The sequence below is a fragment of the Anser anser genome (assembly GCF_964211835.1).
Source record: "Anser anser genome assembly, chromosome: 3".
Classification (NCBI taxonomy): Eukaryota; Metazoa; Chordata; class Aves; order Anseriformes; family Anatidae; genus Anser; species Anser anser.
Genome location: NC_139722.1, coordinates 49,568,097 through 49,594,789, shown reverse-complemented (window position 1 = coordinate 49,594,789; position 26,693 = coordinate 49,568,097). Strand labels below are relative to the sequence as shown.

General features: G+C 46.0%; 1 long non-coding RNA gene across 3 annotated transcripts in view; it reads left to right on the top strand.

The window, feature by feature from the left end:
• Positions 1-24,540, top strand: part of LOC310897835 — a 36,768-nt gene extending 12,228 nt beyond the window's left edge. Inside the window, exons 2-3 of one of the 3 annotated variants that reach the window (XR_014582618.1) lie at positions 17,411-17,590; positions 23,521-24,540. This is a non-coding gene — a long non-coding RNA (uncharacterized lncRNA). The other 2 variants (XR_014582619.1, XR_014582620.1) reach the window with 2 other exon arrangements.
• Positions 24,541-26,693: the final 2,153 nt, after the last annotated feature.

Here is a 26,693-nt window from a genome sequence, read left to right as displayed (position 1 = left end):
ACAAGCTACATTAAGCCTCATGGCAATTATTGCTGTCTTGACTGATCCATTCAAAACCATTTCTCCACTTAATCCAAAAGCCCAAAGCTCTTTCTTTTTAGGCTGTGTATCTTGCTGTGTGGAAGGCATGTTACCACTGTGGTCACGATCACAATCCACATACAGGTGAAACTTGATTGATTAAGATTCTATCAACTCAATCTTGGGTTATAATCACTCTGTTTATTTCCCCTTTCTGCTGGGTCAGTAGACCTCAAATACTGTGCTAGATTTACAGGCAGTATTGAGCCTATTATAAGAGCATGTGATCACCATTTTAAAATACCAAAATATCAAGTATCACATGATCTTCACTGCAGCTCTTCTTGGTTGACCACCTCTAGTCCGGGCATGCATTTAAAATTCCTTTCTTTACATTTTGGTGATGGTTCAATTCGGAAAGAAGTTTAGGATCTTCTTGATTTAAAGGTACTGTGTGGGTGTAACACCTGAAATAAGAAGATAAGTTGGGAAATAAGAGAGATTTCAGCAAAGGCAGCTGATGTTCAGCATCTCAGAAATCCTGCTGGGAGAGTGAATACTTAGCACTTTTCTTACTTGCAACCAGGTCTTTGTTTTGCTCTGGACAGATGCTTCAGTTTTCAGGCTGTAGTGTCAGCTTGGTGTCCGAGGCAGTCTGTTCCCTGCCTTTAAGAATCTGCTTCTCAACCTCTACCCACCCAATACTCCTTCAACCTAGAGAGACCTTCCCTTTTTGCAATCCTACTCCACAGCCCTAGAGCTCCTCTTCTACAACAAACTCAGCTGCTCATAATATCCTGGTTTGACACCATCTCTGCACACCACAGAGTCTGTAAGGTTTCTCAGGAGTTTGCAGGCCTAACGCAAAGGGCTGGATAGCTAGCATGTTTCAAAACATTCCACTGACCACTACATTGACTGGACATTTGCAATAAAACATGCTACTTTCCTTCCTTAATGAACTTTTCTTATGTGATGATGCCTCAGACCTGGAGCCCTACCTATGATTTCTATTTTGGGCAGGATGAACCTGTAGGTAATACAAATACCCACACTGAGGTGTGGTGAAAATCAGAACACTTGAGCATTTGAACCAGTGTAACATCTGATGCTTTGGAAGGGAGCAAACCCATGCAACACACGAATTAAGTGGCTGTTTGTAGTGGGGCATTCGTTACTTATTTCATAGTCCATTGTGTATTTTATACTCCCAAGTTAGAAAGTTACTTCATATAGCTGCAGTGATTTTGCAAGAAGGAAATCTGCTCTCTGAAGTGCCTGGCTCTAGAGACAAATGCTGGACAACTAAACTCTCCATTAGTGAAATGAAGATTTTCCTCTAAAACTGTAAGCACTAGAAGTGTTTGGGATTGGTGGCAAAAATAAACGATCTCAATAAGGTCCATAGCTTAGTGGCCGAGGACTCAGGAAGCTCTTGGCTGGGTTGGATCTGCACATGGGAGTCACATACATGCGTATATGGTCCCACCACTCAACAGCACTGCATCTTCTTGAATTTATATCACCATGTCACACATTCACGGACCAGGACCAAATATTTCTTAGACATGGGAGCATTGAGAGAAGGGGCCAGGCAGATTTCACCCCTCAAACCACTTGGGAGTTTGCATGCGGGGCTGAATGGAAACATAGCACCCTACTTCTCATCTGGCAGAGGTTGAGTAGCATCACTGACCTTCTGCCCAGTCTCCAACTGAATGTTCCCACACTCTTCTGGCCAAATATTTTAAGAAGGTGCTGGGCCACTTTTGAATTTTATTTAGATCTGAAAAGTTAAAAAAAAAAGTGGATTTTAGTTTTCATTTCAGTTTTAAGTGAAACTTTAAAGACCAGCTATTTTTAAAGCAGTTATGAGCAAATATCTAGAAGAAAAAATAAAATGCTGGTAGAAATTTTGGCAGGTGATAGTTTCCAGGAATTTGGCAGCCATCTTCATTATAGCCATCTATGCTATAGATGGGTTTAAGGGAGTTAATGCACCTAACCTCTTTCACCATGATAGGGATATACAAACATCTAAAAGAAGGGCAAATTTCATCATGCTGATCACTTTGGTTTTGGAGTTTTCCTGCAGCAATTGCTCTTCCTGCAGAACAGGATGATTTTCTGATTAAATTTCTATTTATTGCAATGGATTCCTGGCAAATCAAGCCTGCAGTTTCAGGCAATTCACTGAAATTTACTGGAGGACTTCACACCTTCTAGGCAGGGCAGTCTTCATTCACTTCCTTGTGTAAAGACTTCTGTAGGACAACTTTTCCCTGTACTCCTTATTGGCATTAAATTTGATAGCAAAACTGCTTCCACCCTCTTTATATCAGTAATTGCATAAAGGTAGGTTAGAGCACATGGTTTTAATTTAGCCTTTAGTGGTTTTATTTGGCAGGGAAAAAAAAACTGTTGAGTGCTAACCTTGAATTAGAAGCTGACCTCTGAATTAGTCAGCCTTTTTCTTGTAAATGTGTTTTGTGGAGTATAAACATGAACCATCTATTTACATAACGTTAGTGACAGCCAAATGATTTCTTACAAGCATTAATGCTGGAAATCCCAAACACTCCTTCACTGCTGGAGAATGGTTTATAACTCATGAGAATAACCTCTGCACCAGTTAACTACAAAGAAAAAAGGCCAATAGTTTTCCCCTGAATTTAGGATTTCTATAGTTTTTCACTAAGAAACTAAGAGATGGGTTCACGTGACATCTCGGATGACAGAAACCCAGCACTAACTGCCAGAAGCCCATGGTGCCATCGTACTCTGAATTTTATCCACTGTTCCTGTTTCCTGGTCTGCTGTGAAGGCAAAGGTGATGAGGACCAAGGGATGATGGTTCTACTGAAGCTGAGATATTCCTCAGACCACGTCGAGCAGGTCTGTTCCCCACCTCTGCTTTCCTCACTGGAGCCGCACAAACTGGGGGCAGGTCTGACCAGCAGGACCCCACATGTACGCTGCTGCATTTCATGCTAGTTCAGAGCTCATGGTAATGTCTTCTGGGTTTTCTGCTTTGTCTCATCCAGCGAAAATTAAAGTCATTGAATGCCATTTAGAGGTGCCTGTTTCTTCAGTTGTTAGCTTTGTTATTTTTAAGTCTAAAATTTGATAAAACAGACATCTTAAGTATGATGAAAAGCAAATCTGAAAAAGATACAAAACACTTGTGTGGAATATTCTGCAGGCCACAGAGATGATTAACAGTTTTTAAGAGGTAAAAAAGTATCTTTCTGAGCCTTGGTTCATTTTAGTTTATTTTTACCCACTTTAAAGAGAGGGCATTGTGTGGATGTCATCACTTTTTTTTTTTTTTTTAATTGTTGAATAAACAGCAGAACATTCTTTCTTCTTTCGAAACTCTACTTCCAGAAGGGTTTTTTTTTTTTATTGCAATAAGAGTACATACCATAGCAGAGCACTTCTACTTTGCTCCACATTTATTGGCATGCCCTGCCATAATGTGCCATAATAAGTCTCTAAATTAAGATGGTATTTTTCATGCTTTCAGCAACAGCAGCAAAGTGCTCTGCTCTTTGCTGCGTGTTATTATCAGCTCCACCATGACTGAATTCCAGCCTTGGGCACTGACTGTGTGACAGGGCCTGGCTCTGAGGGCAAGTTTCAGCCCTTGTTTTGTCTGGCTGTATTTGCCCTGCCTAATTCATGGCAGGAAGCACAAAGACTCAGCTGAACAGAAGGGAAGTGCATGGCAAATTTAGCTATCAGCGTGCAGTTTGGGGCACCACACGATAAGGACACACAACAAATAGATAGTGTCCGAAGGAGGGCTGCAAGGATGGTAAAGGGTCTGGAGGGCAAGACCTATGAGGAGCGGCTGAGGTCCCTTGGTTTGTTCAGCCCCAAGCAGAGCAGGCTGAGGGGAGGCCTCATGGCGGCCTGCAGCTCCCTCACGAGGGGAGCGGAGGGGCAGGCGCTGAGCTCTGCTCTCTGGGGACAGCGACAGGACCCGAGGGAACGGCATGGAGCTGGGACAGGGGAGGGTCAGGCTGGGGGTTAGGGAAAGGCTCTGCACCCAGAGGGTGGTCGGGCACTGGGACAGGCTCCCCAGGGCAGTGGTCACGGCACCGAGCCTGCTGGAGTACAAGAAGTGTTTGGACAATGCTCGCTCTCAAGCGTAGTCTGATTTTTGGGTGGTCCTGTGTGGAGCCAGGAGCTGGACTCGATGATCCTTGTGGATCCTTTCCAACTTGGGTTATTCTATGATTACATGGTTCTGTCTTCAAATTATGGGTTATGACTTGTTCCCAAACTAAAATAAAGTGACTTCTGTTTAACACAAAGAATAAGAACTTTTCTGTGGGCAAAAGGTATTAGCCACAGCAGTGCCTTCAGTAGGTGGGAACAAGAAACAGAGCATCTGAAGACATCTTAGATAACCACAAACAGGCCACCCTCCACTGCCCAGCACTGTTGTGCTAGCTTGCATCTTCAGTGGGAGCGCCAGCAAGCCTTTGGTGCTGGGAAGCTGTAGGAAGGCAGGCTGCAGAGAGCATGGATGGTGTTTTTTTGTACTTCGCCTTCACCAAACACTTGGTTCAGAGCAATTCCATTGGTGCTTCAGGCATCGTGGAGCCATTCTCTAAGGCTGAACACAAATATTGTCACTGCCACTACTAAAACAAGGCAAACACCTTCCGCTCCCTTTGGAGGAGGAGGATGATGAATCCCAGTGGAGGACATGATCCATTCCTCCTATCATGGCAAATGGCCAGAGATGTCCAGCAGTGTCCACGTACCGTGAGCAATGACTCCTGCAGGTACATCCCCTGCCTCTCTAACAAGGCTGGGGCTGATGAAGCTTATCCCTCCTTCCTTTGAAGGTCTTCACTGTGCAGCAGAAAAAACTATCATGTAAATAAACCAGCTCCCTCCAGGACCAGAAGCCAGTATGAGTGGGCACAGGCATTCCCTATGCTCATTTATATTCATTTTGTTCATTTTGCTCATTGGGGTCAGATGCAATAGTGGCACTTCACAAATGAAAAAGCAATCCCTCCATCTCCTCCATCTCATTTTAGGATGACTTTCTGGCAATGTAGCACTGTGAGGTTGAGGCACATGTCCTTCTGAGGCAGGAGAAATTTTCTGAGTTTTACCAAAGGCTGAAGAAGTTTTTTTGGCAGCCCTCTGAAATCTCCAGTTCTGGGCATGAGCACAGCTGATGGGAAATAAAGTATCGTTGGCTGTTTGTCTTCAGTGTGCAGCTCTTAAGCTACACAAGGAGGTTAGCAGGTTGCACACTCCTCTTCTGCTAGAAGAGCTCTTTCTCCAAAGGAAAAGGGTTGAGTGGAAATATGAACATGGTTAAAACACAGCGCACTTGGAAAAAAATATTGTGGCCTTTGCCTGGCCACAATTTCTGTAAACAATATGCTTACCCTATGTTTCAGGATAAATTACAGATCACTGAAAAAAAACTTTTCTAAGTAGTTAATGATATACACAAAGGACGGGAAAAGTTCTTGTCCTTTGTGCATGGCTTGCTTTGTGCCCAAAACTTAAGCTCTCTGCTTGCTCCAGTTTCCAGTGATAAGGTCCCTTGCACCCATTACATTCTTAGTTATTTGTTTATTTTGTTTACAGGAGGAAAATGAGAAATCTTAACAGAAGTGTCTCAATCTCACTCTCCAACACCATCAGTCACAGGGCATTTCTGGTAGTGGGTCGGTTTTTTTAAGCAGAGGAAGGTCCCTGTGACAGCTCCTCCACCTGCACGACAAGTGGGAGCATGACATGGTGGGGACCAGGTGAGCTGGAGCACTGCCGACTCACTGCTTCTCTGCAGCTCCCAGAAACCTCCATAGCACACAGCTGCCACCGGGCTGCCCTTCACCTGCCTTGTGCTCCTCCAGGGCATGGAGCTTTGAATTATCTTCAGGCTCTGTTATGGGCAACACCGACGGCAACTTTTGTACTCTCCTGTTGTCTCTAGAAACTTCTGATTGGATTCCTCCCGGCATAGTTTAATATGCTGACTGCCTGCCAAGTATTTTTTTAATCCTAAATGCCTTTCTGTTGCTAGGTGGAAATTTTTCTGCCTTTCAGATATAAAGTGGCTAATGGGATACATTTCATGATACATCGGCAAGTACAGTATGCTATTATCATATCTCAGTGCCCTTTAAATATTATCAACCTGCACTGGAAAGATGAGGTAGTACATAAATTAGACACCATAAAGAAAGTAGGAGGAATTCTTTGTTCTTTGCTAATCACAGTATATATAAGTTTAACAAGGTTTATTGCATTAGGGAGTTGAGGTTAAAGCATGTTGGGTTTATGTAGGAACGAATGGACATCCAACAGCAAACGTTAGGTGTCAGGACTGAGGTGGGATTTAGATGCCATAAACCTTATCCTGGTCTGATGCAGATCTCCCTTCACACTTCCACGTTCACAAGCACATGGGAGCATGTGTTCTCCCATCCCTCCATCTGGAGAGATGTTGGTTTTTCTGTTCCTGCTGCTGCCTCCTCCAGCTCTGCAGACAAAACATCAACCCAGAGGAAAGCAAATGACTGGAGAAGAGGTCATGTGGAGAAAAGGGAAGAGAAAGACAGAAGAAATAGAGGGAAGTGGTGGTCTGGGAACCATGAGATTTGAAAGGGATTTTTATGAGGAAACTTACAAACATAACGGTATTTGCTTTGCATTGTGAGAAGGGGTTGCCTCTAATTGGAAATTAGGTGAACATATCTGAAGAAATTCACTGAAGAAGAACATTATTGAAGGAAATTGAATATTATTCAGCAAATCAGAGATTTCAGTACAAAACACGATCAAGGCCATGCATTCCTGCATGCTGCTGGAGAGGCCATTGCTAGCCGGCACTGCAGCTGCTGGCGGGTGGCAGATGCAATACACTTGTAGGTTTTGTGCATGGCATTCAGTGGAGCAGGTCTGTCTCTGTGACTGGCTTTCCTCCTTTCCATGAGTGCACGTCTTTGGGGATGTCCCAAAGTCCTGCAGACTTCTCCTTTAGGAACTCATCTACAAGCCGTATGCAGAGCCTGTGTGAAGGGATGGGGCGGACACTGACATTAAACACCTTGGAGCAGCCTAAATGCAAATCAAGGAGAAAAGCGATGATGCCATTTCGATCAATAAATGCAATTGCCATTTTTGCCTTTTAAGCTTCTGAGGAGCTGCTCTGAAGCCTTTGTGCTACTGACAGCCACTCTTGGTTGTTAGGTATTTAAACCACAAACCACATTTGCAGGTTCTCAGATTCTAGAATAAATAAGATTTATGTTCTTCTCAGCTGCTTTAAGGACACCGTGTGATGTGTGTCAGTGTCCCCTGCGTTCCTGCAAAAGGCATGAGCCAGCACAGTACTGGGGTGTCCATACACAACCCCTGCTGCCCTGCTTTAGCACCCCATGGACTGATAATTTCAACGCATGTGTGTGAGAAACTTGTGTCACGGTTTGTCTGCAAAAGTGCGTTTAAAGCATCAGGCAATTTGAGTTAAATGTAGTGTGATTTATTTATTTATTTATTTATTTGGTAATAAGACATAGTGCTTTTTTTTTAGTATATTGAGTATATTGAAGCTGTTAAAAATAATAACAACTAGATTATAATATTCTGAAAGTTATCTTACTGGCTCTGTTCTTACGCAATATTTGGAAGTGAATTAGCAAAATACTTTGTGCTCTGGGTGGGTGTTATTGGCGCCTTTCAGCATGTTTAGTTTTTCTGGTAAAGAATTTTAGCTGTAATATAGGAGACCTTCTGGAGACTGGCCACATCTGTGAGCTTAACTGGCAGTGCTAGCCTAGGTCATAAGACTCCTCTTGAGCACTTGTTCACTCTTGTTAAGGAGACACCAAGAGGTCTCTACAATTTTTGATCCTTCTGGTTGAAGGTAACATTTATTTATTGTAACTTATAATATGAAGAGATGAATGAATTCTGACTCAGGTTTTGATAAAAAATGTGTTTGGATCGGGAAGAACTCTAGATTAAAATAAGAATAGAATTAATATCCTAAAAACGATGAATTACCAAAACTTGATTTTAGTAGTGTAGAATAGGATGGGTCAGAAAAGACCTCTAGAGCTCATATTGTCCAACTTCTTGCTCAGAGCAGGACCAGTTCCTGCATTAGTTCAGGCTCCTCAGTGCCTTGTTCAAGTGAGTTTTGAATATCTCCAAAGATGGAAGTTTTGTTTTTATGCATTCTCTTATTCAAATCATTTCAAAAGAAACAATTCACTCAATGTTTAAAAAAAATATAAAAAATAAAATAAAAAAGGTTACCTGCCAGTGCAGGAATTTTGTTTTCAGTGGCAAAGTTTTGTTTTTCTTTGAAATTCCTTGACATATCTGAATAGCAAAGAGTAATAAAAGAAATCACCATTTGTACTCCTGTAGAAATAAAAACATAGAAAAAGTCAAATCCCATAATTATTTTTAACAGATAAAAATGAAGTTCTTGTGACATTCTTAACTGTGGAAAATGCATTTCTAGGTATGAATTTGAATATATGAAAAAATGTTTCATGCCAGTCACTGGAAAAAAAATGAACCAAATAAAAGTCCTCAAAATACATTATACATACTGATTACTTTCACAGCTTTTTAATGTTTAATTTTACAAGTCCTTGGCAAAACTGAGTGCCTTTCAATGAACTCATATTAACTCAAAGCCTGCATCAGGAAGAGAGGGACTATACAGAAGAAAGGTTTCTTTCCCCTAGATTTTAAAAAGTTCTGCTAAAACTATTACAAAAATCATTGACAAATCTGATTGAAATTTGGAGTTGTTTTTTTTTAAAAAAAAAAGAAATCGGTTATCTCAGACCATTCTTAAATGTTATTTCAATCAAAAGAATCTAGATTAGATTTTACCAGCCATTTCGTTGGCTTTTATTTAAGATCTACAACTGCTAATATAAACCATTCTGTTTGTTTGTTTTAACTGAAACATTTTCATTTTGTCATAAAAATGCCACTAGAGAAAAACAACCCCCTCACTCCCCCCTGAACCATTCACCATAGCCGGTCCCACTTGTAGGCCCAGGGCTGCGCAGTCTGGTGCATCAGCCCTGCTGGAGATCACAGCATCACAGGAGGGCTGAGGCGGGCAGGGACCCCTGGAGGCCACCTGCTCCATCCCCTGCTCAAGCAGGGACACCCAGAGCTGCTTGCCCAGGACCACATCCAGGTGGATTTTGAGGATCTCCAAGAAGGAGACCCCACAGCCTCTGTGGGCAACCCGTGCCTGTGCTCCGTCACCCGCACAGCACAGAAGGGCTGCCTGGGGCTCAGAGGGAGCCTCCTGTGTTCCACACAGTCATGGTCTCAAAACTCTTACTCTCACATTTATCCTTACTCTTTCCTGCCCACCCTTGGCTGTTATAACACTCATCTTTTATCCCACAGAAAATGTAAGGTAAGAGAGAGTTTTACATCAAGTATCTCCTACATATATCTCCTGTATCAAGTGTATTGCCCACACACATTTGGAAAGATAGATAAGTAGAACAACTGTCCAGTGTATCCCATGACATTTACATTTATAGCTACTGCCAAAAAAAACCAACCAAACAAACAACCAAACAAAAAACCCAGCTAACCTCTAAAAAACAAAATGACACAGTTTGAACCACTTTTCCCCACAGCTTTCTTATACAAGTCCAAAACCCATCTTACTCAAAAACCTCTGAGGAATAGGTCTTGAGCTGAAGACGAGTCCAAAACATTTTAAAGGATAAAAAGAGAGAAACAAGGCACAGGAGCAGGGCCATCCCATGCAAGAACCAAAGCTCAGTGCTGGGCCAAATCCACGATTGCTACGAGTCGTCCCAGCTCCATTGGCAGTTTAAGCGTGGCAGTTTTCACAAACTGAGCACGCTGGTCATCAGCACTCTGATTTTGAGGTCTGCAAATAAAAACAGACAGGCAAGCTGTGGACCGGGTCGTTCCGCTGCTGCCCTCAGATGCAGGGCTGGCAGTAGGGTGGGGAAGGCCTGCATGCCCACCTCCGGTGGCAGAAGCAACAAAATAGTTTTTTGTGTGTGTGCGCGTGTGTTGCATAATTCAGGATCCAAACTTAATCCAAACTGTTTGGACGGCGTCCCGCCCCGTGCTTGCTCGGTGGAGCAGGAGACGCGTGCCAAGAGTGGCACCAAGCAGCTGTGGAGCCCGCGATGGTCTGGCTCCCAGGCTCCAGGCCCTGCACCTGCACGGAGGCACAATCCAGAGCCTGTGCAAGTCAAAGGGACCCTGTTTTTTCAGTCAGCTCTGGAGGCAGCTGAGGTTTGCCTTGGTGAAAGCAAAGCAGGGAATGGCTTTCAGCCCATGTGCCGGTTCCAGGGCTGCTGCATTTGTCCAGGGCTTTGGCAGCGCCTTGCGCTGCGGCTCCCTGCCCGCCCTGCCTGCCTCTCCCACCACAACTCCCCAGGCCTTTCATTTCTTGTAGCATTTTCTTCCATTGACCACTGGGAAGCATTTGGCAAATAACTGCTCTTTTAGAGATGGGAGCTCAGCTTAACCACCCCTAGCAGCGAGGTGGGTGTGCATACAACCTTCACACACAACTGTGAATGTTTGCCTTTCAGAGCTGCTCACAACCCAAGATTTCATTTTAGCTGGTGTAATGTGCTTGCATCATTAGCAACAATTACCAGTTGTTGTTCCATTTGGATTTCTCTTGCTAATTAGCTTCACTCCGACAATCTGTAAGGCCCATAAACCTAACCCCAAAAGGAGTATCTTCCCGCAGCGAACAGAATGGAATATGAATAATCAGTTTAATAATTGTAATTGACATAACTTCTCAACACCAGCACATCTATCGATATACTGCCAGGGTTCCCTGGTGGGACAGTCCCGCTCTGCTCCAGGTTGTTCTCGTGAGAGGACTGAGCTCTCCTAGCTGTGTTTCCAAACCTGCAAACACTGTGCTGGTCTTACACAACTTCCACGAGCCTCCACTTCTTGTTCTTGTGGTTTGGTGTGGGCATCCAGCTCTTCTTTTTCTTATTTTCTTCTCTCTCACACTCTCCTTTCCCTCTCTCCCCTTTCATTAGAAAGGCAGCAATGATGGAGGCAACATTAGTTCCTAGGAAAACCAAAGAAATTCAGAAAAGTAAAGGGGTCATACTGCAGCCTGGTTCTCACAGACCCAAGCACCTTTGCTCCCCTTGCTGAGCTGAATATTTGGGTGGCAAACCTGGGCTGGAAGCCATTTCTTAGCAGCTTGCTGGGTCTTATCTGATAGCCCCCAGCAACGGTCCCTCTCAGACAGGGTTGCTCCAACAAACACAGCAATACCACTTTCAGGCTGGGGTTGCTTCATGTCTGGCTGGCTTGAGGCATAGCCAGGGGGTCTGACTCTGCTCCTACCTGTTTGTTAATCTGGGGCTCTCCTGCAAATTCCCTTTTCCACCACACATGCAGAAGAACTCCTCTTCTGCTCACTAGGCAGAGCAATCCGTAGTGTATTGCTCTGGCTACCAAGTAGCTGGCTTTATTCATTTTTAAAGCTGTTTTTCCAGGCTTTAAGGAAAAAAAATATTAAAACAAAACCTGACTGCACACATCCACAGCCGCCCCTCACTGGGAGCTGTGGTTAGAGCTGGCACTGCGGGTGGGAGCGCCGGCAGCTCCCAGGATTGAGGGCGAAGCTGTTTGGCACCGCCGAGCTGTGCCCAGCCCGGGGCTTCCCGCTTCTCCCTGCTTGACCCTCCGCTGCCTCCGCCGCTTGCCTCGGGGGCTGCTCGTGCTCCTGAGCCAAAGAAAACAAAATAAATTTCAGCGCACCAGCAGCCAGGACCTCCCCACGTCCTCCTGCAGAGAGGTCCCCTGCTTTTCCCTCTGCAGCTGCTCGTGCACCTTTCCCAAAGAAAGGGAAGAGGGAAGATGTATGTTGGCACTAATATTTCCACATCTCATCTGGAAATGGATACAACTTAAAATATCAAGCTGGCAGCACATGATTCTATGACTGTCTAATGCTGTTTTTTCTTTCTCCTCAGTGTTTTCTCCGATTGATTCACTCCCTGTTAATAGCAAAAGCCGCCTCTGACACCAGGCTTCACCTGTGTGACATTTTGTCTTTTACTTGAATGTCATCCTTCTTTTATTACGGCCACTCTCGATGTGTCCCATTCGTCCTGCCTGGCCTCCAAACCACCTCCGTATCCACCATGCGTCACAGCTTTGTGCTAGCACATTTCATCAGCACGGTGCTCACGTGGGCCAGGAGCATGCCATTAATGGAAATGTTAAAACAAAATTGGTCCCAAACCTCCTATTCGAAAAACACTGCCACATAGCTTCGAGCCTGGCATTTCCACCCTCCGCGCTCATTGTCTCCTCTTCTTTGCAGTGATACAATCCTTCTGCTCATCTATTTTGTCTCCAGCAACATCGGTTGTTTCACACTTGACGTCATATCAAATACATTAAAGTAGCCTAGATAAAGGAAATCTGGCAGATATCAACTGTCTGGAAAAATAATTGTTTTATCAAAGAGAGCCATCGAGTCAGTCTGGCATGATGTGCCTTTGGTTGCATTTTATCCCATTTTTGATGTGTCTTTGCATTTTTAATTAACCTGCCAGGCATGTTCCAAAGCCTTGCATACCGGTGAGGTCAGAGTTACAAGGACTGCAGCTGGCTGGATTATTTTTTAACCCCACACAATCAAACATGTTGTAAAAGATATCCCGCCATCACATGGTCCCACGCATTTACCAAAACAGTTGCTGTTAGATGTGCCACCTTTGACGCTGGTCTTTCCAGAATCGCTTGCCTCCCCAGGAGCAATGCAGCCGTGCTGGGAGCGCTGCTTCCCCCATGGTAGCAGTTCCATTTCCATATCCTTGTTCCCATTAACCAGCCTGCTTTTGCCCCTAGGATTTGTCTTCCAAAAATGAGAGCAGAGGTAAAATACTCCTTTGATTTTAGGCCATGCCTAGATTATCTTTAATCTCATTTACTGCACAGCAGCCTGACTCTGGTTTTCTCTTACATTCATGTTTGAAGTTGTCCCCATTTTCTTCGGAATACTTTGCAAGTTCCAGCTCAGGTTTACATTTGACTGCCCCCACTTTATACATGCATTTCTTGACCTCTGAATGATTGCTATATTTGCTGATCAGGTCCTCTCTCCCACCCCTGTGCCTTGCAGTGGGCAGGCAGGGTGCTCCAGGTCCTCCAGCCTGCCCTGTGCTCCAGCCCATGCCTTCTCCACCCGAGCTACGTTTGCTGGCCAGCATCACCTCACTTCATCAGCTTGCCCGTTGGAAAACTGTCTCAGATGCATTCCTGTTTGTTTTTATTTCCCCATTTGCTTCAAGCAGTGAGATCTACTCAGTTCAAAGCTCTCTTTTTTTTTTTTTTTTTTTTGTGACAAGATCAGCAGTAACTTAATTGCACATCAAAACAGCACCATCTTGTACTCATTCGCTGATGAAGACGCTTGTTGGTTGTCACATCCAAGAAGATCTGGGTCCTACCACTCCTTGCGTGAAGCATCAGCAAATAATGCAGTCTGCCCAGATTGCCAAAGCACTGGATGAAGATATGAATATTTTCCAAAAGAGTTTTTATCTCAGCCAAAAACATTGAGTGGCAGCAAAAGGAACAAAGACAAAGCACATTTCTGCCCCCTTCACTTTGTTCCTGCCGAATTTCCAAGCCCATATGTGAGCATCAGAAATGCAAGAGCTTCTCAACAAAATGTTGCCAGAAACCTTTAGGCTGGGCGACACGGGGCAGCCGGGGTGGTGTGTAGTTAGTTATCGTCCCGATGTGCTCTAAACATCAGCAGAAAATGTTTCTCACGGCCTGGAGGCCAGGAGCGGGCTACGTCCAAGTGATGTCAGAGGAGATTTCCCTTGACCGATCTTGTCTGTGCAGGCGTGAGTGCCTCATACCCTCCGAGCAAGGGGTCTGCTCTGGCCTGGACAAGGCTGGGATCTGCCTCAGGAGTGCGTCTCTCAAGACCTACTCGTCGGTTTATCTAACCTCATCAATACACTGGATGTGTCAGCTTAGCAGCTAATGAAAAATAACTTCTCCACCCAAGAGCAGGTGCACCACGAGCGCTATTGTGAAGGAGAACCCATAGGGTTTTTTTGTTTGATTGTTCCTTTGTTTTCCCATTTGATTGCACTAAAATATCTTCTCACAGCAACAGCAGTTGCTTGGTGCCTGAAGTGGGAAAGTGGGCTTTTAGGGCGGCTGCTGACAGCTCAGGCCATCTCCATGCAGTTTGTGGGCACATGGCCTTCCGGAGGCAGCGGCCTCCCTGGCTCAGCACCTACTGGGGTGAAGAGAGAGAAAGTTTGACTGTAGGAATGAGTGCGCAGCCTCCAACGGTTTTAGGTGAAAACACGCTCAGGTTGTTGCTGTCAGACAGACCAGTGAATAGGCAAGGGCCCAGGGGTTGGGTAGAAGGACAGGCTGGGGACAAACATCCCTTCCAAGCAGGTCCTGTGGCTTCCCATCAGTTAGGGCTAATGGCTTTTTTGTTTGTTTGTTTGTTTGTTTTGTTTTCTTCTCCTGAATCAGCCCCTCTTCTGCAATTTTGAGATCAAGCCACGTGTCAGAGGACCATACAGCAATTCCAGCCCAAAGCAGCCATGGATGCACCCTGAAAATGGCTGAGGGCTGAAGAAGCTGTGGGGTCAGCCCATGCACAACACGGCCCATAGGCTGCTATAGGACAGCAGTCAAACAAAATGTGTAAGAGGTTGTTGTCGTGCTTAACCCTGGCCTGAGCAGAGGAACCTTAGCAGAGCCAAATCCATGTCTCGTGTTCCACATTCGGTGGCTGGATGCGAAACAGCAACCGCATTGTGAAATACCACAGGTCTTCTGCGTAGCTCAAAACATGTCAGCATTGCCTCCTGGTTGTATCAAGTCACGCTGATATTGCTTGAGTGCATGCCTGGCTGAAACAACAGCAACGAAAACAAAGAGACGGGGCCAGGGCTTGTCTGTGCACTACTTTATCTTCCTGCCTTTCCAGTGCACCCATGGCAGCGGTGTCTGGGTGATAGGTCTCTTTACAAAACAGGAAGACCGTGGGCTGGTCGGCTTCTCTGACGAGCTATAAATTACATGGGCCTTCCCTGGCTGCCAGCCTGAGCTGTTGGCTAGGTCAGGGAGGCACTAATGGAGGGTGCTGGCATGGCCGGCAGTAGGGCAATGCCTGTTATTGCATTAGGAGGGAATAGCTGGGACCTGAGACCCAGAGGGAAAAAGGAGTACTAGGAAATGGAGCCTCAAAGGCATCGATAGCACACAAAGATGGCCAACCTATAAATAACCTGACCTCTTTGTTCTGGTGAAATGGCACAAGAATTAAGACCCTGATTCAGGAAGAAACTTAAAATGCATGACTACACTTGGCAGAGCTGAGCAGACCTATTGACACCCGTGGGGCCTGAAGGCGTTTCTGCTTTGTGACCCTTTGTGCTCACCTGGGAGAGCGGCTGCTGGAGGCATCCCGCTGCCAGAGCTGCCTCAAGGTTAATTACTGAAGGCAAATGAGGGAAAGCATCCCATTTTTTAGTGGGTCTTGTCAAGAATACCCGGGGTTCGGTCAAATACTCTTTCTCAGCTAAGAAGCTTGCAGCTGAAGAGAAACTCAGTAAAATCAGTAATCTGATAATAGTTAGCAACTTGAAAACAAAAAGCTGACATGTGAAGTCAAAATATTAGAGAAGGTGTTAGAACATAACCTTGACAAATGCAGCCCAGAAATGTGATAGTAAAAGAAAAGCAAAAAAAAAAAAGAAAAGATGAGCCAGCAGTTCACCTGCTGGTTAGCTTCCTTCTGCACATGTATCAACTCTCACGTTGGCAAAAACCCACCCAAAGTTGTGCTTGTTCAAAGGAAAAGGCTTGCCATCAGCCTCTAGAGGCTCGATAGCCTCCAGCCTTGGCAGCGTTGGCAAAGTAGAGCTTCCTGTGAAGAAGAAAATGCTTTGATGGTTGCCTTGGGTGTGGAGTAGCACCATGTATGAATTCTTTTTTTTCTAGCTCCTCATCATGGAGACTTAAAAAAAAAATTATCTGAAAATTATTTGTAAATATAAATAGACCATAAACCTTTCCTAACTTTTGTTTTTCATCCTTGTGGTAAAGAGACAAAAAACAAAACTGTTTTCCTCATGCAGAAGGTGCATCACTGACCAAGCACAGCCCAACCCGCAGCCAGCCCATGGTCCCCTGTGTCTGGAATCTGCAGCAGATGCACAGGTCTCAGGGAAGACATACACAGGATGGTTTTAAGAGCCATTTGTTGCTGTGGGGATGAGTAATGGGATTTGCTAAGCAACTTTGAGCCCAGTGGGGTGTCAGAATGAGTTGTGTGCTACTGGGTTAACAGAGAGCTAGAAAAGCAGTGATCCCACAGACTTTTTCCCAGGTGAGGAGGGAACAAGAGGATGCAATGTTATCTGCCAGAAAGTTTGCAGTGAATATTTGGGCACCTGTAGGATGTCCAGCCACTCTCCTTTGTCCTGGGAGTACCTAGAAAGTGAGGAGCTCTCAGATGCTTGTCTGTACCTTTTGTTTGTACTGTGTTTTCAGGCACCCCGGGATACCAAGGATGAGTAAAGATGTATGCAACCACTTATCCCAATCCACAGCACCCTTCCACAACATCAGTGCTCCTCCCCATGCCTTGCACGTACACATAGCCCCTACAGCAAGCACTTTAAAAACTCTGGAAGCATAACCCAAGTTTGCATTATAATTCTTCCTATGCAGCTTAGTCATTGGCTACCACAGAGCAACTAAGATCTAACAGGTCTGTCAGAGACAGCCAGGGTCTTCTGGTTGCTTTCTCCGAGCTCCCAGGACCATTTTGGCTGAACTCCTGGATGGCTCTCAGCCTCGCCCTGTCACGGAGTATTATATGGCAGGAATTTTAGAGCCAACTATTCTGCAGTCACACATGGTGTGCGTCCTGTGTTTGTATTGTTTCGTGCTGTGAGCCACGACGTTGCGAGCCATACCACCCGTCTGTTCCTCATGCTCCTCCGTGTGCATCACCCTGGTGTCCCAAGGAGGTGTGAGTCTGCAGAAGAAGCCAAGAGGCAAAGTTCATCTTTTTGTTCTGAGGTAGAACAGTGCCTGGCCTGGCTATTTTTGGTCCATGACTCAGGGCACAACCATGTTAGAAATAAATAAAATGAAGAAGGAGAACATTTTTGGGCCCATATTTGACACTTGTACTCCAACAACACTTAACGTTATGCAAACCATACTCATCGGTATGGTAGTTATTTTGACTCATCTGTTTAACAATCGCTTTTATTTAACTTCCCAGCTAGACAAAAGCTGCCTAATTTCTTCATCTGATTTAATTGATGTTCCCTGACAGAATGAAGCTGGACTGGATAAGACAGTACAAACCCTACCGGTCTTCATCTTCGGGTTGCATCTCTTCCGACGAGTTGTGTGACCATCGCATCGCCAAGGCACATCTTACACGTCATGGGTGAGCCAAGACAGTACGTGCCTGTATACCTCGGGACAAGAGGCCAAGAAACACAACGAAACAGTAAGTGTTGACACAATAATTAGCATATTGATTCCCATTGCAAATTAACTCTTGATACGTTGTGAAACACTTCACAGTTTCAGAGGGCTTCAGAGGAGCCTGTAGTGTCCTGTAGGCACCATGAGAATTAAATACATGTCTTTGGTTGTAATATTAAGATATAATTGTTAGTGAATGATCATAGAAAGAGACATGCACATTGAGCAGATAAAAATATATACCTGATATTCCCCTCCTGTCCAAACAAGCACCATAAATTATATTCCCAAGGAAGTTTTCAGCCTGCAGGTATTTAGGTCTTCTTGGAAGAACTTTTTGCTTTTTCTTTGAAGGAAATAGACTCTACCCTGTGTCACCTCAGCCCCGTGCCAAGGGAGAAAAGTGGTTGCAGGCTGAAGGATTGAATCATGAAGTTTAACCTTAGCCCAGTACTCCATTTGTCTGGAAAGAAAAGTTCATTCTAGCAAACCCAAAATAGACCGGCTTTCAGAGGAACTAATTTTTCAAACTCCATCACAACTAGCGCAGAGGAAAAAATGAGGTCTCACATTTACATACGGGGGAGTCACAAAGAAACTCTGATCCTGAATTCAACACGTGGAAAAGTTTAAGTGAAGCAATGCCACAGCTGCAACTTGCTGCGCAGATCAGTTCATAGCCAGCTCTCACTGCCAGCCTGTGAAATGCTGAAGTGTTAAGGGTTGTGCTAGCCCTCTAGTCCAAAAACAACTGATGTTTGTAGAGGATGGGATAATTTTATGACCATTAACAACATTAACAACCCCGTGAGCCAAGACAAAAAGCTGCTAGACTCCGTGCCACAGAACCACCTCTGCAAGAGGGAAAATGCTTATCCCTCCACAAATGTACTACAGCATTGTAAAAAATAGCTTTCTACTGAAACTACAGGCTGACAGGGCAGAGCTTCCTGTAGTGTTGGAGACAGACCCTTCCAGAGACAAATCTGTCACAGTGAAGCACGCAAAGGGACACCTAGATTTGAGCATAGGTCCAAACACAGCAGGGCAGGGTGGTGAGTCCCAACACAGCTGGGTACAAATGGGAGCTGCCTGATCATGGTAAAATTTTAGGAACAAGTTGCCATACTCTAATGGAAAGCTCTGACACTCACCAAAAAGACCAAAGCTCATACATGGTGCCTTTTCCCTTTCCTCTAGAGATATCTTTTGCATGCTATTCATCTCAATGTTGCCATGTGCTAATGTTACCATAGTCTTCTGATGAAAAACAGCAGCTTGCAAGCATATTCAAACACTTCAGATAAGTACTTTTGGGAGGGACAGAAACAAAAGGCCATAGAAAGACCCAAAACCTTTCTGAGGAGCTCCACGGAACAGAAGACAATTGAAGAAATTTCATCTTCTGCAAAGGTGTTCAGGTCAGCTCAGGATTTGTTTAAGCTAGGTTTTCTATGGAAACAAGCTGAATAAGGTCAGACGCAGCCTGTACAGAAGCTCTTGAAACTGTTGGCTGGTTTCAATCAAGCGTGACAGGAAGTGAGAACCGCTGTGATCGCCCTGTTCCCGTGTGTTTTCATGAAAATGCTACTTTTGCTTGGGTAGAGAAGAGATGCCTCCCTGGTGCACTCATTTATTATACGGCAGGAGAATGAATGGGGGCAGAATATCACCTTATCATGCTGAAGCCCTAAGCAAACCTTCAGCATGCACCTGACCAGGAAGGGTCTGGGATGCAAGTGGAGGATGTGGCACTGTGTACTTGTTCCCCATGGCAGAAGAGCAGCCAGCTACAGCCTGAATGATGGGTTATGCCGGCTGAATGGCCAGATCCTGGCTTTTAAGTATGTACATCCCAACCCCAGGATCCCAGCTCCAATTTTCCCACAAGTCAGCTTCAAGATCGGAGTCTCCCCAGGTTTAAGTGGCACTAGCTGAAATGGGTTTTGTCCCTTCCATAGTGCACTTCAGCTCCTCCACCCTGTACCCCAACAAGCCCTGGCTGTTCACGAGAGCCATGAGCCTTGAAAGCTGCCCGTAGCTGCAGGCTTTCTGTGCGCTGAGAGAATGGGGAGGGACTGGGTGGAAAACACCTTGAGCCTTTGAAACACAGAAAAAGTGTCCGACTTGTTTCAATAGCCTGTCCTGGACTTAAAAAAGAGGTTAATCAAATCATCTGAAATGAAAGCACATTCGGCATTCCTGTCCCAGGATTGGCAGGGACGCAGAAGCATCACACAGTTTCCTACAATTGATGCTATTATTTGGGAAAGGCCTCGAGTACAATCCTATGGGGGTTGTACAAAAACACATCAAAAACCCAAAAGACTGCATGGCGAGAATTATGATAGAAATTTTCACTTTTCCTGCCTGTGAATGTAATTCTTGCAGTTAGCACTTTATCAGAACTAATTTAACTCAAGTTTTTCATATAAACTAAAGGCGAGTGAGTTCAAGTAGGTTTCTGTAACATAAAGGACATCTTTTAAACCAACTTTTGCTCCGGTTCAACCCACTCCCACCTAGTGCTATTCAATGGCTTAAAAAGTGACACAAAAATACATACCTGTCCCCATGGGTTGGCTCTTCTTGCTATAGCAGCCCCTATCAGCATTCAGCAGCCCTATTAATGCAGTCCCCCGCAATCAGCAAGACAAAGAAGCGCTCCGCACACCTCTGATCCATCTCTTCCTGATATCACAGGCCATTTCTGGATGCAGAACAAAGAGCAGGGGCTTTTTTCATGCCAGCAGCTTGCTCCGTTACATCTGCTCTGCATCCTCAGGTCCGCGGCTCTCTGATACCCCACAGCAGACCCCTATGCCGCCTATCTTGCACGAAGATGCACTGCCCTGGGGCATGGCTGCTGGCATCCCCGGTACTGCCACACCGGGCACCCTGCATGTGGCGAGCCCTGAGCCCGTGCCCTGTTTCAGGAACGCATGTTTAGGAGAAGATTTGCCTGGATAAATATTACACGTACCATGCTGCTGAGTACAAACTGCTCTGAAGAGATAGCTTAGATTTGCCTTAATCTTATAGTCCGGAGATATGGTGGAAAAAAGTGCTGGCAAACCATTCCTTGGCATCTGCCAGGACTTTTGTAGAAAAAAAACTGCAGATACGCACTCCTATGGAGCCTGCTGCAAGAAGAAAACTTCGGGAGTTAAAATGCTGGGTGACTGGGAGCTGGACATCCTTGCTGGGCACCACATTTGACTTCCAGACAAAGGAGACCTGGATTCAAGCAGATACATTTCCATTAGTTTTGAATACAGTAATGCTTGCTATTTTCCAATCCTCATTGCATATATTGACAATCCCTTTACTGTTTCCTCTGGTTATGGGTTGCTGTACTTGCTCTAAGATTCCCAAGAAATTACAAAATAATGTAAATGAGTGTTTTCAGATCTTTATCTCCCTTTGTCCCCACTGCTCTGAGGAGCAGAGAAGCATGGGACCAGGCTGTCCTTGACCAGCTACTACCCTTGACTGTGGCCAACAGGCTGAGAAACAGAGTCAGCAAAAACAGATGGAGGAAGGATATTGCAAAACACCGGTGAAATCCTTCCCTTAGGGATTTGGGGTTTTAGGAGCTGGGCAGATGGTGGGGCAGGAGAGGAGGAGAGTGTGCCGACCTCTCCACTTCTGCTCTACATGAAGGCAGGCTTGCCCGGAGAAAGTCTGTGTTGTGCAAATGCCTGTCGGGCAGAGTTTACACCGAGTGTGAGAGGTTACGGGCAGTTTTGGGGGCACTCATGTAAAAAGGTAGGCTGCTCTGCTTCTGTTCTGCTTGGCAAAGCCCTGGTGGGGTTTGCTTAGGTGCTGCCTTTGCCAAAGCCACAGTCAGGGACGTGACGGGGAGGGAAGAGCAAAACTTGGCTGCAGGGAGAGAAGGCAAACAGCCAAGCACGTAGGACATGGAGGAGGAAGAGCAGGCAGCGAGAGGCTGGATTGAGCCTACCTAAGTGCTCCCCAACACCACTGCAGTACCAGGGTACCTGTGGCACCTCTGCAAAACCATGGCACCTATGGCATCTCTGCAATGTCGGGGTACCCACGGCATCTTCTGCAATGTTGGGGTGTCAGCATCTTTGCAGTGTGGGGGTACCCACAGCATCTCTGCAATGTCGGGTTCCCCACGGTATCTCTGCAATGTTGGGGTGTCAGCATCTCTGCAATGTCAGGGTACCCACGGTATCTCTGCAATGTTGGGGTGTCAGCATCTCTGCAATGTTGGGGTGCCCAGCTGAGCTCAGGAGCAATCCCTGGGTGCTCCCACCCCTCATCCATTCTTGGGGGCCTCCAGCCTGGGCAAGTCCCATTGCCATTCCTCCAGGTCCCCTGGCCACCCTCAGCAGCCCCATCCATCACTGCTCTTTCTGGTGGCCTGCTGGGGACACAAGGCAGGCAGGGAGGTGTCAGCAGGAGTCCTCAGGGGCTGGGATTTTTCCCTGAGGCTTGGTGGCACTCCACTGCAAGTCAGAGAGGTCAGGCAGGGAGACAAAATCTCCATGCTTCTGTTGCAATACAGAAACTGTGCAAGGCATGCTTGCTAGCTATGAAAAATTATTCAGGGAGAAGGTTTCTCTCTTGTGAAATGTAACTCCTGATAGTCCTGCAGGAACAACCCTCACCCTCACTAGTGTTGCCACTGTGCAGATTTCCATTGCTCTCTTTGATTTTCTTACAGACTTTTTAGAAGCATCTCCAAGCCACTCTCAAGCAATGCTGTCCTGGCTGCTTTCCCTAAAATGCACAGATTCAGTTAGAGGAAAAGAAACCCCTAAACCCAACCCCAGCTCACAGCATCGATGCAAATGTTTAAGGCTTTGTTGGAGTTTATCGTATATAATTTTCCTCATCTAGAGGCAATTTTTATACTTACAGTATCTATATATGTATTATTATCCTTTAATGTACTGTTCAGAGGCATTATTGACACATGACGTTGTGAAACTTAGCAGATCTTCCTTCTAAGTGTTTAATCCCCACATGCACAAAAGCAGAGAAGTTAATGCTTGCCCGACCATTTCACTTCTCTATTTCCAACATCATTCCCCAATGCCTGCAGAATTACTACAGATAAGAAAGAATAATTCCTCAGTTAAATAAATGTACCTACATTTCTTGTAAGAAAGGAGGAAAAATCAGATATTTTCATATTGCCTGTAAGAAATTTTACCAGTGCAGGAGCAGGCTAAATTTGGACCAGTGTCCGACAGCTGAAAAGCATTTATTTGAGAACTGGTTCCCTTGTTGTAGACAAGATGAATACGAAAGCAATCTCTGAACATGAAGCCCCCCACCCACAGTTCTTCACACAACTGCAGGTTGAACGGTGTAAGTTGCAGAACAAGTCTGTGTGGAGACACTTATTTAGGTACAAATTTAGCTAGCCACAGGCCCTCGGTGCCCTCTGCATGAAACTGATCTGTTTCCTGCTGTCCGTTCACAAACATCTCGTTAGGACAATTAGTGGTGATAAACAGAACTCGGAGGGCTGACGTTCTCCCCTTTCAAAACTTCTGGCTCGGATTTATACAAACCACCATTTCAGTCACACAAACCCACAAAAACCCACATTTGTTTGCGGTGAATGCAGTTTTACTGGGGAAAAGGAACAAAACCCTGCAGCCAGCCAACTTATTGGTCTTTTATTGTTGTTTTCAGGGAGTGATCTAAGCGTGACTGGGGAACAGGCTCTTCAGAAGCCGTGCACGTCACAGATTGCACAAGGCGTGGAAAGCACGACAGTGTCATCACCACACCTCTATTTTTTTAAAGGCACTTCCTTCTTCTTTTAGGTTGGGTCCAGTTATTCACCTGGCCCTGTATGAGGAAGAAGTGAATCCTTCTCCTCCTTTAAAGTGTGCAACGAAATTTTGCTCAGGGATTTTCCACCAGATCAATATTTTCTCAGTAAAACGTGGCACATCTTTTTTTTTGCAGCTTCAGCTGTGGAGGGAAGGCTGTGTATACACTGATGAAGCTATACGGCTTCCCAGATTCCTCCGAGACCAGGCTTGAGGGGATCACAGCATCACCGGAGGGCTGAGGCGGGCAGGGACCTCTGGAGGCCATCTGCTCCAATCCCTGCTCAAGCAGGGACACCCAGAGCTGCTCGCTCGGGACCATGTCCTGAGGGCTTTTGAGGATCTCCAAGAAGGAGACCCCACAGCCTCTCTGGGCAACCTGTGCCTGTGCTCCGTCACCCACACAGTGAAGAAGTGCCTCCTGGTGCTCAGAGGGAATTTCCTGTGTCCCAGTTTGTGCCCATTGCCTGTTTGCTTTTGTTGTTTGCTCTGGGTTTTCTCCCAGGACCTGAGCCACAACCCCTCAAAATACCAATGCAAGGGCGAAGGAGAAAAAGACCTACTTATTGTGGTTTGGAAGGAACTACTCTAGCTTAAGGAGTACGTAAGAGAAGTTGTAGACAAAACAGCAACAACAGTAAGACCCCTTTTCCAAGACTTTTTTCCAAGTGCGTGCTCTGGGCAGGGCAGCCAGATAGGATCTGTGGCACCATAAATCAAATCACTGCAAAGCAAGAAGAGAAATGGATTGTGAAACAGACTGTAAAATAAACATCTAATGTAAACATCGAAAATGTGGTGGTTTGTTTTTTCTGTCTGGGAGCCCAAGTCCAGTCCAAGTTACTGGCTGGCTGTGCTGCTTCTTTCTCCAGCCCTGGGTTTTCTGATAAGCAATTGCTCACCCAAAGTCGCCTCTCCTGCTCCACCATGCCTTCCCCATCCCAGCCCTGTCCTTTTGGTCGGTGGGGCTTTCCCACTCACAGTGTCTTCTGATCCAGCCCATCCTGCCTGCCAGGAGGGCTAACACATGTCCTCAGCAAGAGAAGGTGGCCGTCTCTGAAACAACCCTCACCTGCTGTGGGAATAGCTGCCTTTTCACCTGAACTTCTGCTTCTGACCCTTCACCATGAAGAAGAAACCTACAGGGCAGGGGATCTTCTCCACACTTTGAGTCTCACCAGAAACAGGAGTAGATGACTTCTGTTTGTGGCAAGACGTGTATGGAGAATGAATCAGGACAACGTGCAGCTTCTCTGTGGGAAAAGGGAGACACTAGAAAGCAGGAGGAAACCAAACACCCCCAGGCTGCTCAGCAGGCAGCTGGGTCACGTCAATACCTCTCTGGGGTCCAGGGCAAACCCTGGCTCATGTGTCAACACACTGGGACAACATTGCTCAATGCCTGCTATGCTCAGCCCAGGGAAAGAGATAACGATTTGCTACTGTACATAGAGACCTCTGCCTCAGGTAGGAAAGGGCAGAAGCCTCTTCACTTTTTTTTTTTTTTTGGCTTGGTTTGTTTCTAAAGCTTTTAACTCTTTGAGGGAAGTCATAGAGCGTAAGGTTAGAAGGGACCTCAGGATCCAGCGTACCTCCAGTTCTGAGGCAAGACCAAGGAAAATCCAGGCAAATGTTTGTCTCCCAAAAACACTCTTAATGAAGAAGAGTCCACACCTCTAGGAAAGGTGTTAACTACCCACCTAGCTAGGAGAACATAAGCTACATTTGCTGCAAATGAAACACAGTTATATGTCCTCTCCTTAGTGAGCAGGAAGGTTTTTTTTCAGTCATCTACTAAATAAAGGGAAGCTTGTGTCCCCTCTCAACCTGTTCTAACATACGACTGGCCTTTTCTCATAGGTACCCATCTTCTCTGTCTCCACTCGTTATTTCTCTTCAGAGTGGCTCCAGTACCCAGGGCTGCTACAACACCGCAGCAGTAGCTTGGGCAATTTCTAGCTCATTAGTGCCCACAACACCTTTTTTTCAGTGTGGCTGTTAGTGCCCCACTTGGTATACATGTAGCTGATTTCGCCTTCCTTAGCATAGTGCTGTACACTTTTGTCTACAACTTTTCATCTTGTTGATGTTTCTCTCCCCATTCCTCGAGCTCACTTTGAGCTTGCTGAGGCAAGGGTTCTGGAAATGCCTTGCAGCATAGTGTCTCCTGCAGTCTTTGCAAGTGTATATCCTGTCCCGACAGCCCAAGCCACCACTAAAAATTGCTGAAGAGAAGTGGGACAGGGCCAGAGGTTCTCTGAAATGCCTGTGATTCAAGGAGGGAGATACTCATCACTCCTCTGTGAGACCATGCTTGTGTGATGAGTGTACACCCACCCAGGGGAATGCTTCTCCGACAATGTAGAACGAAGCCTTCTCCCAGGGTTTATGTGGGGACATCTGGCAGCACCCCCTGTTCTGCGTGTAGGCCCTGCTTAGGGTGTGCAGCACGTGTCCTGAAGCGGCCAGGCCAGCGACACACCAGCAGACAGAGGCTGTGGCCAGCTTTTGGGTTTCCAGGCCCCCCATGGCCATGGGAATCCAGCTGGGTGGAGGAGGCCTCATGGGGACATGTGTGGCAGGAGATTAGGCCCACGGGAGGAGGACGGCATGGGTGGGAGGGGAGATAACATGCAGTGTCCTGCTTTGGAAATTCACGTGTGAAAGCTGATAGCTGTTGAAGTCTCTCGGTGGAGAACTGTTTTCCACCGCCAAGACATGGCCAAAAACCCTCCCTGTGGGATATGACAGGGAAGTCCCCATAGGAAAGGGATTTACAGCTGATGGCAGTTTCCAAACAGAAGAGCTGACATCCCTCAGTGCCCTGCTGAATAGGGAGGAGGAGATGCTGCTGAAGATACCTGATTTCATTTGGGGGAAGCTATCTACCTTCCCTACTCCGATCACACTTTCAACTTCAGCCACAGCTTGACCTCATGTCAAGGTCCATGCATGAGCACTGTGTGAGGAAGCTGAGCACACGCAGTACGGGCACCAGGAGCTATGCTTCCAGAGAGGCTTTGGTCACCGAATACCATGCCATGAGCAGGATTCAGGGATCCCCAGGGTTTGTAACGAGGCCGCCATCGGCTGTGGCAGCTGCTGTGCTGAACACAGACGCCTGCAGTGGGGTGTGGGCGGCCGTACACTTTGTGTGTGCAGCATGGCCCCGGCCTTGGGTGCACAAAGTTTGGGAGTAAAGTGCTTAAAGGCCGACAGGGCACTTGAGCAGTTTGGTGTAACGAGGGTTTCAGATGAGAGGGGTCAGAAGAACAAAATTTTACTTTACTGATTTCGGAATGAATCTTC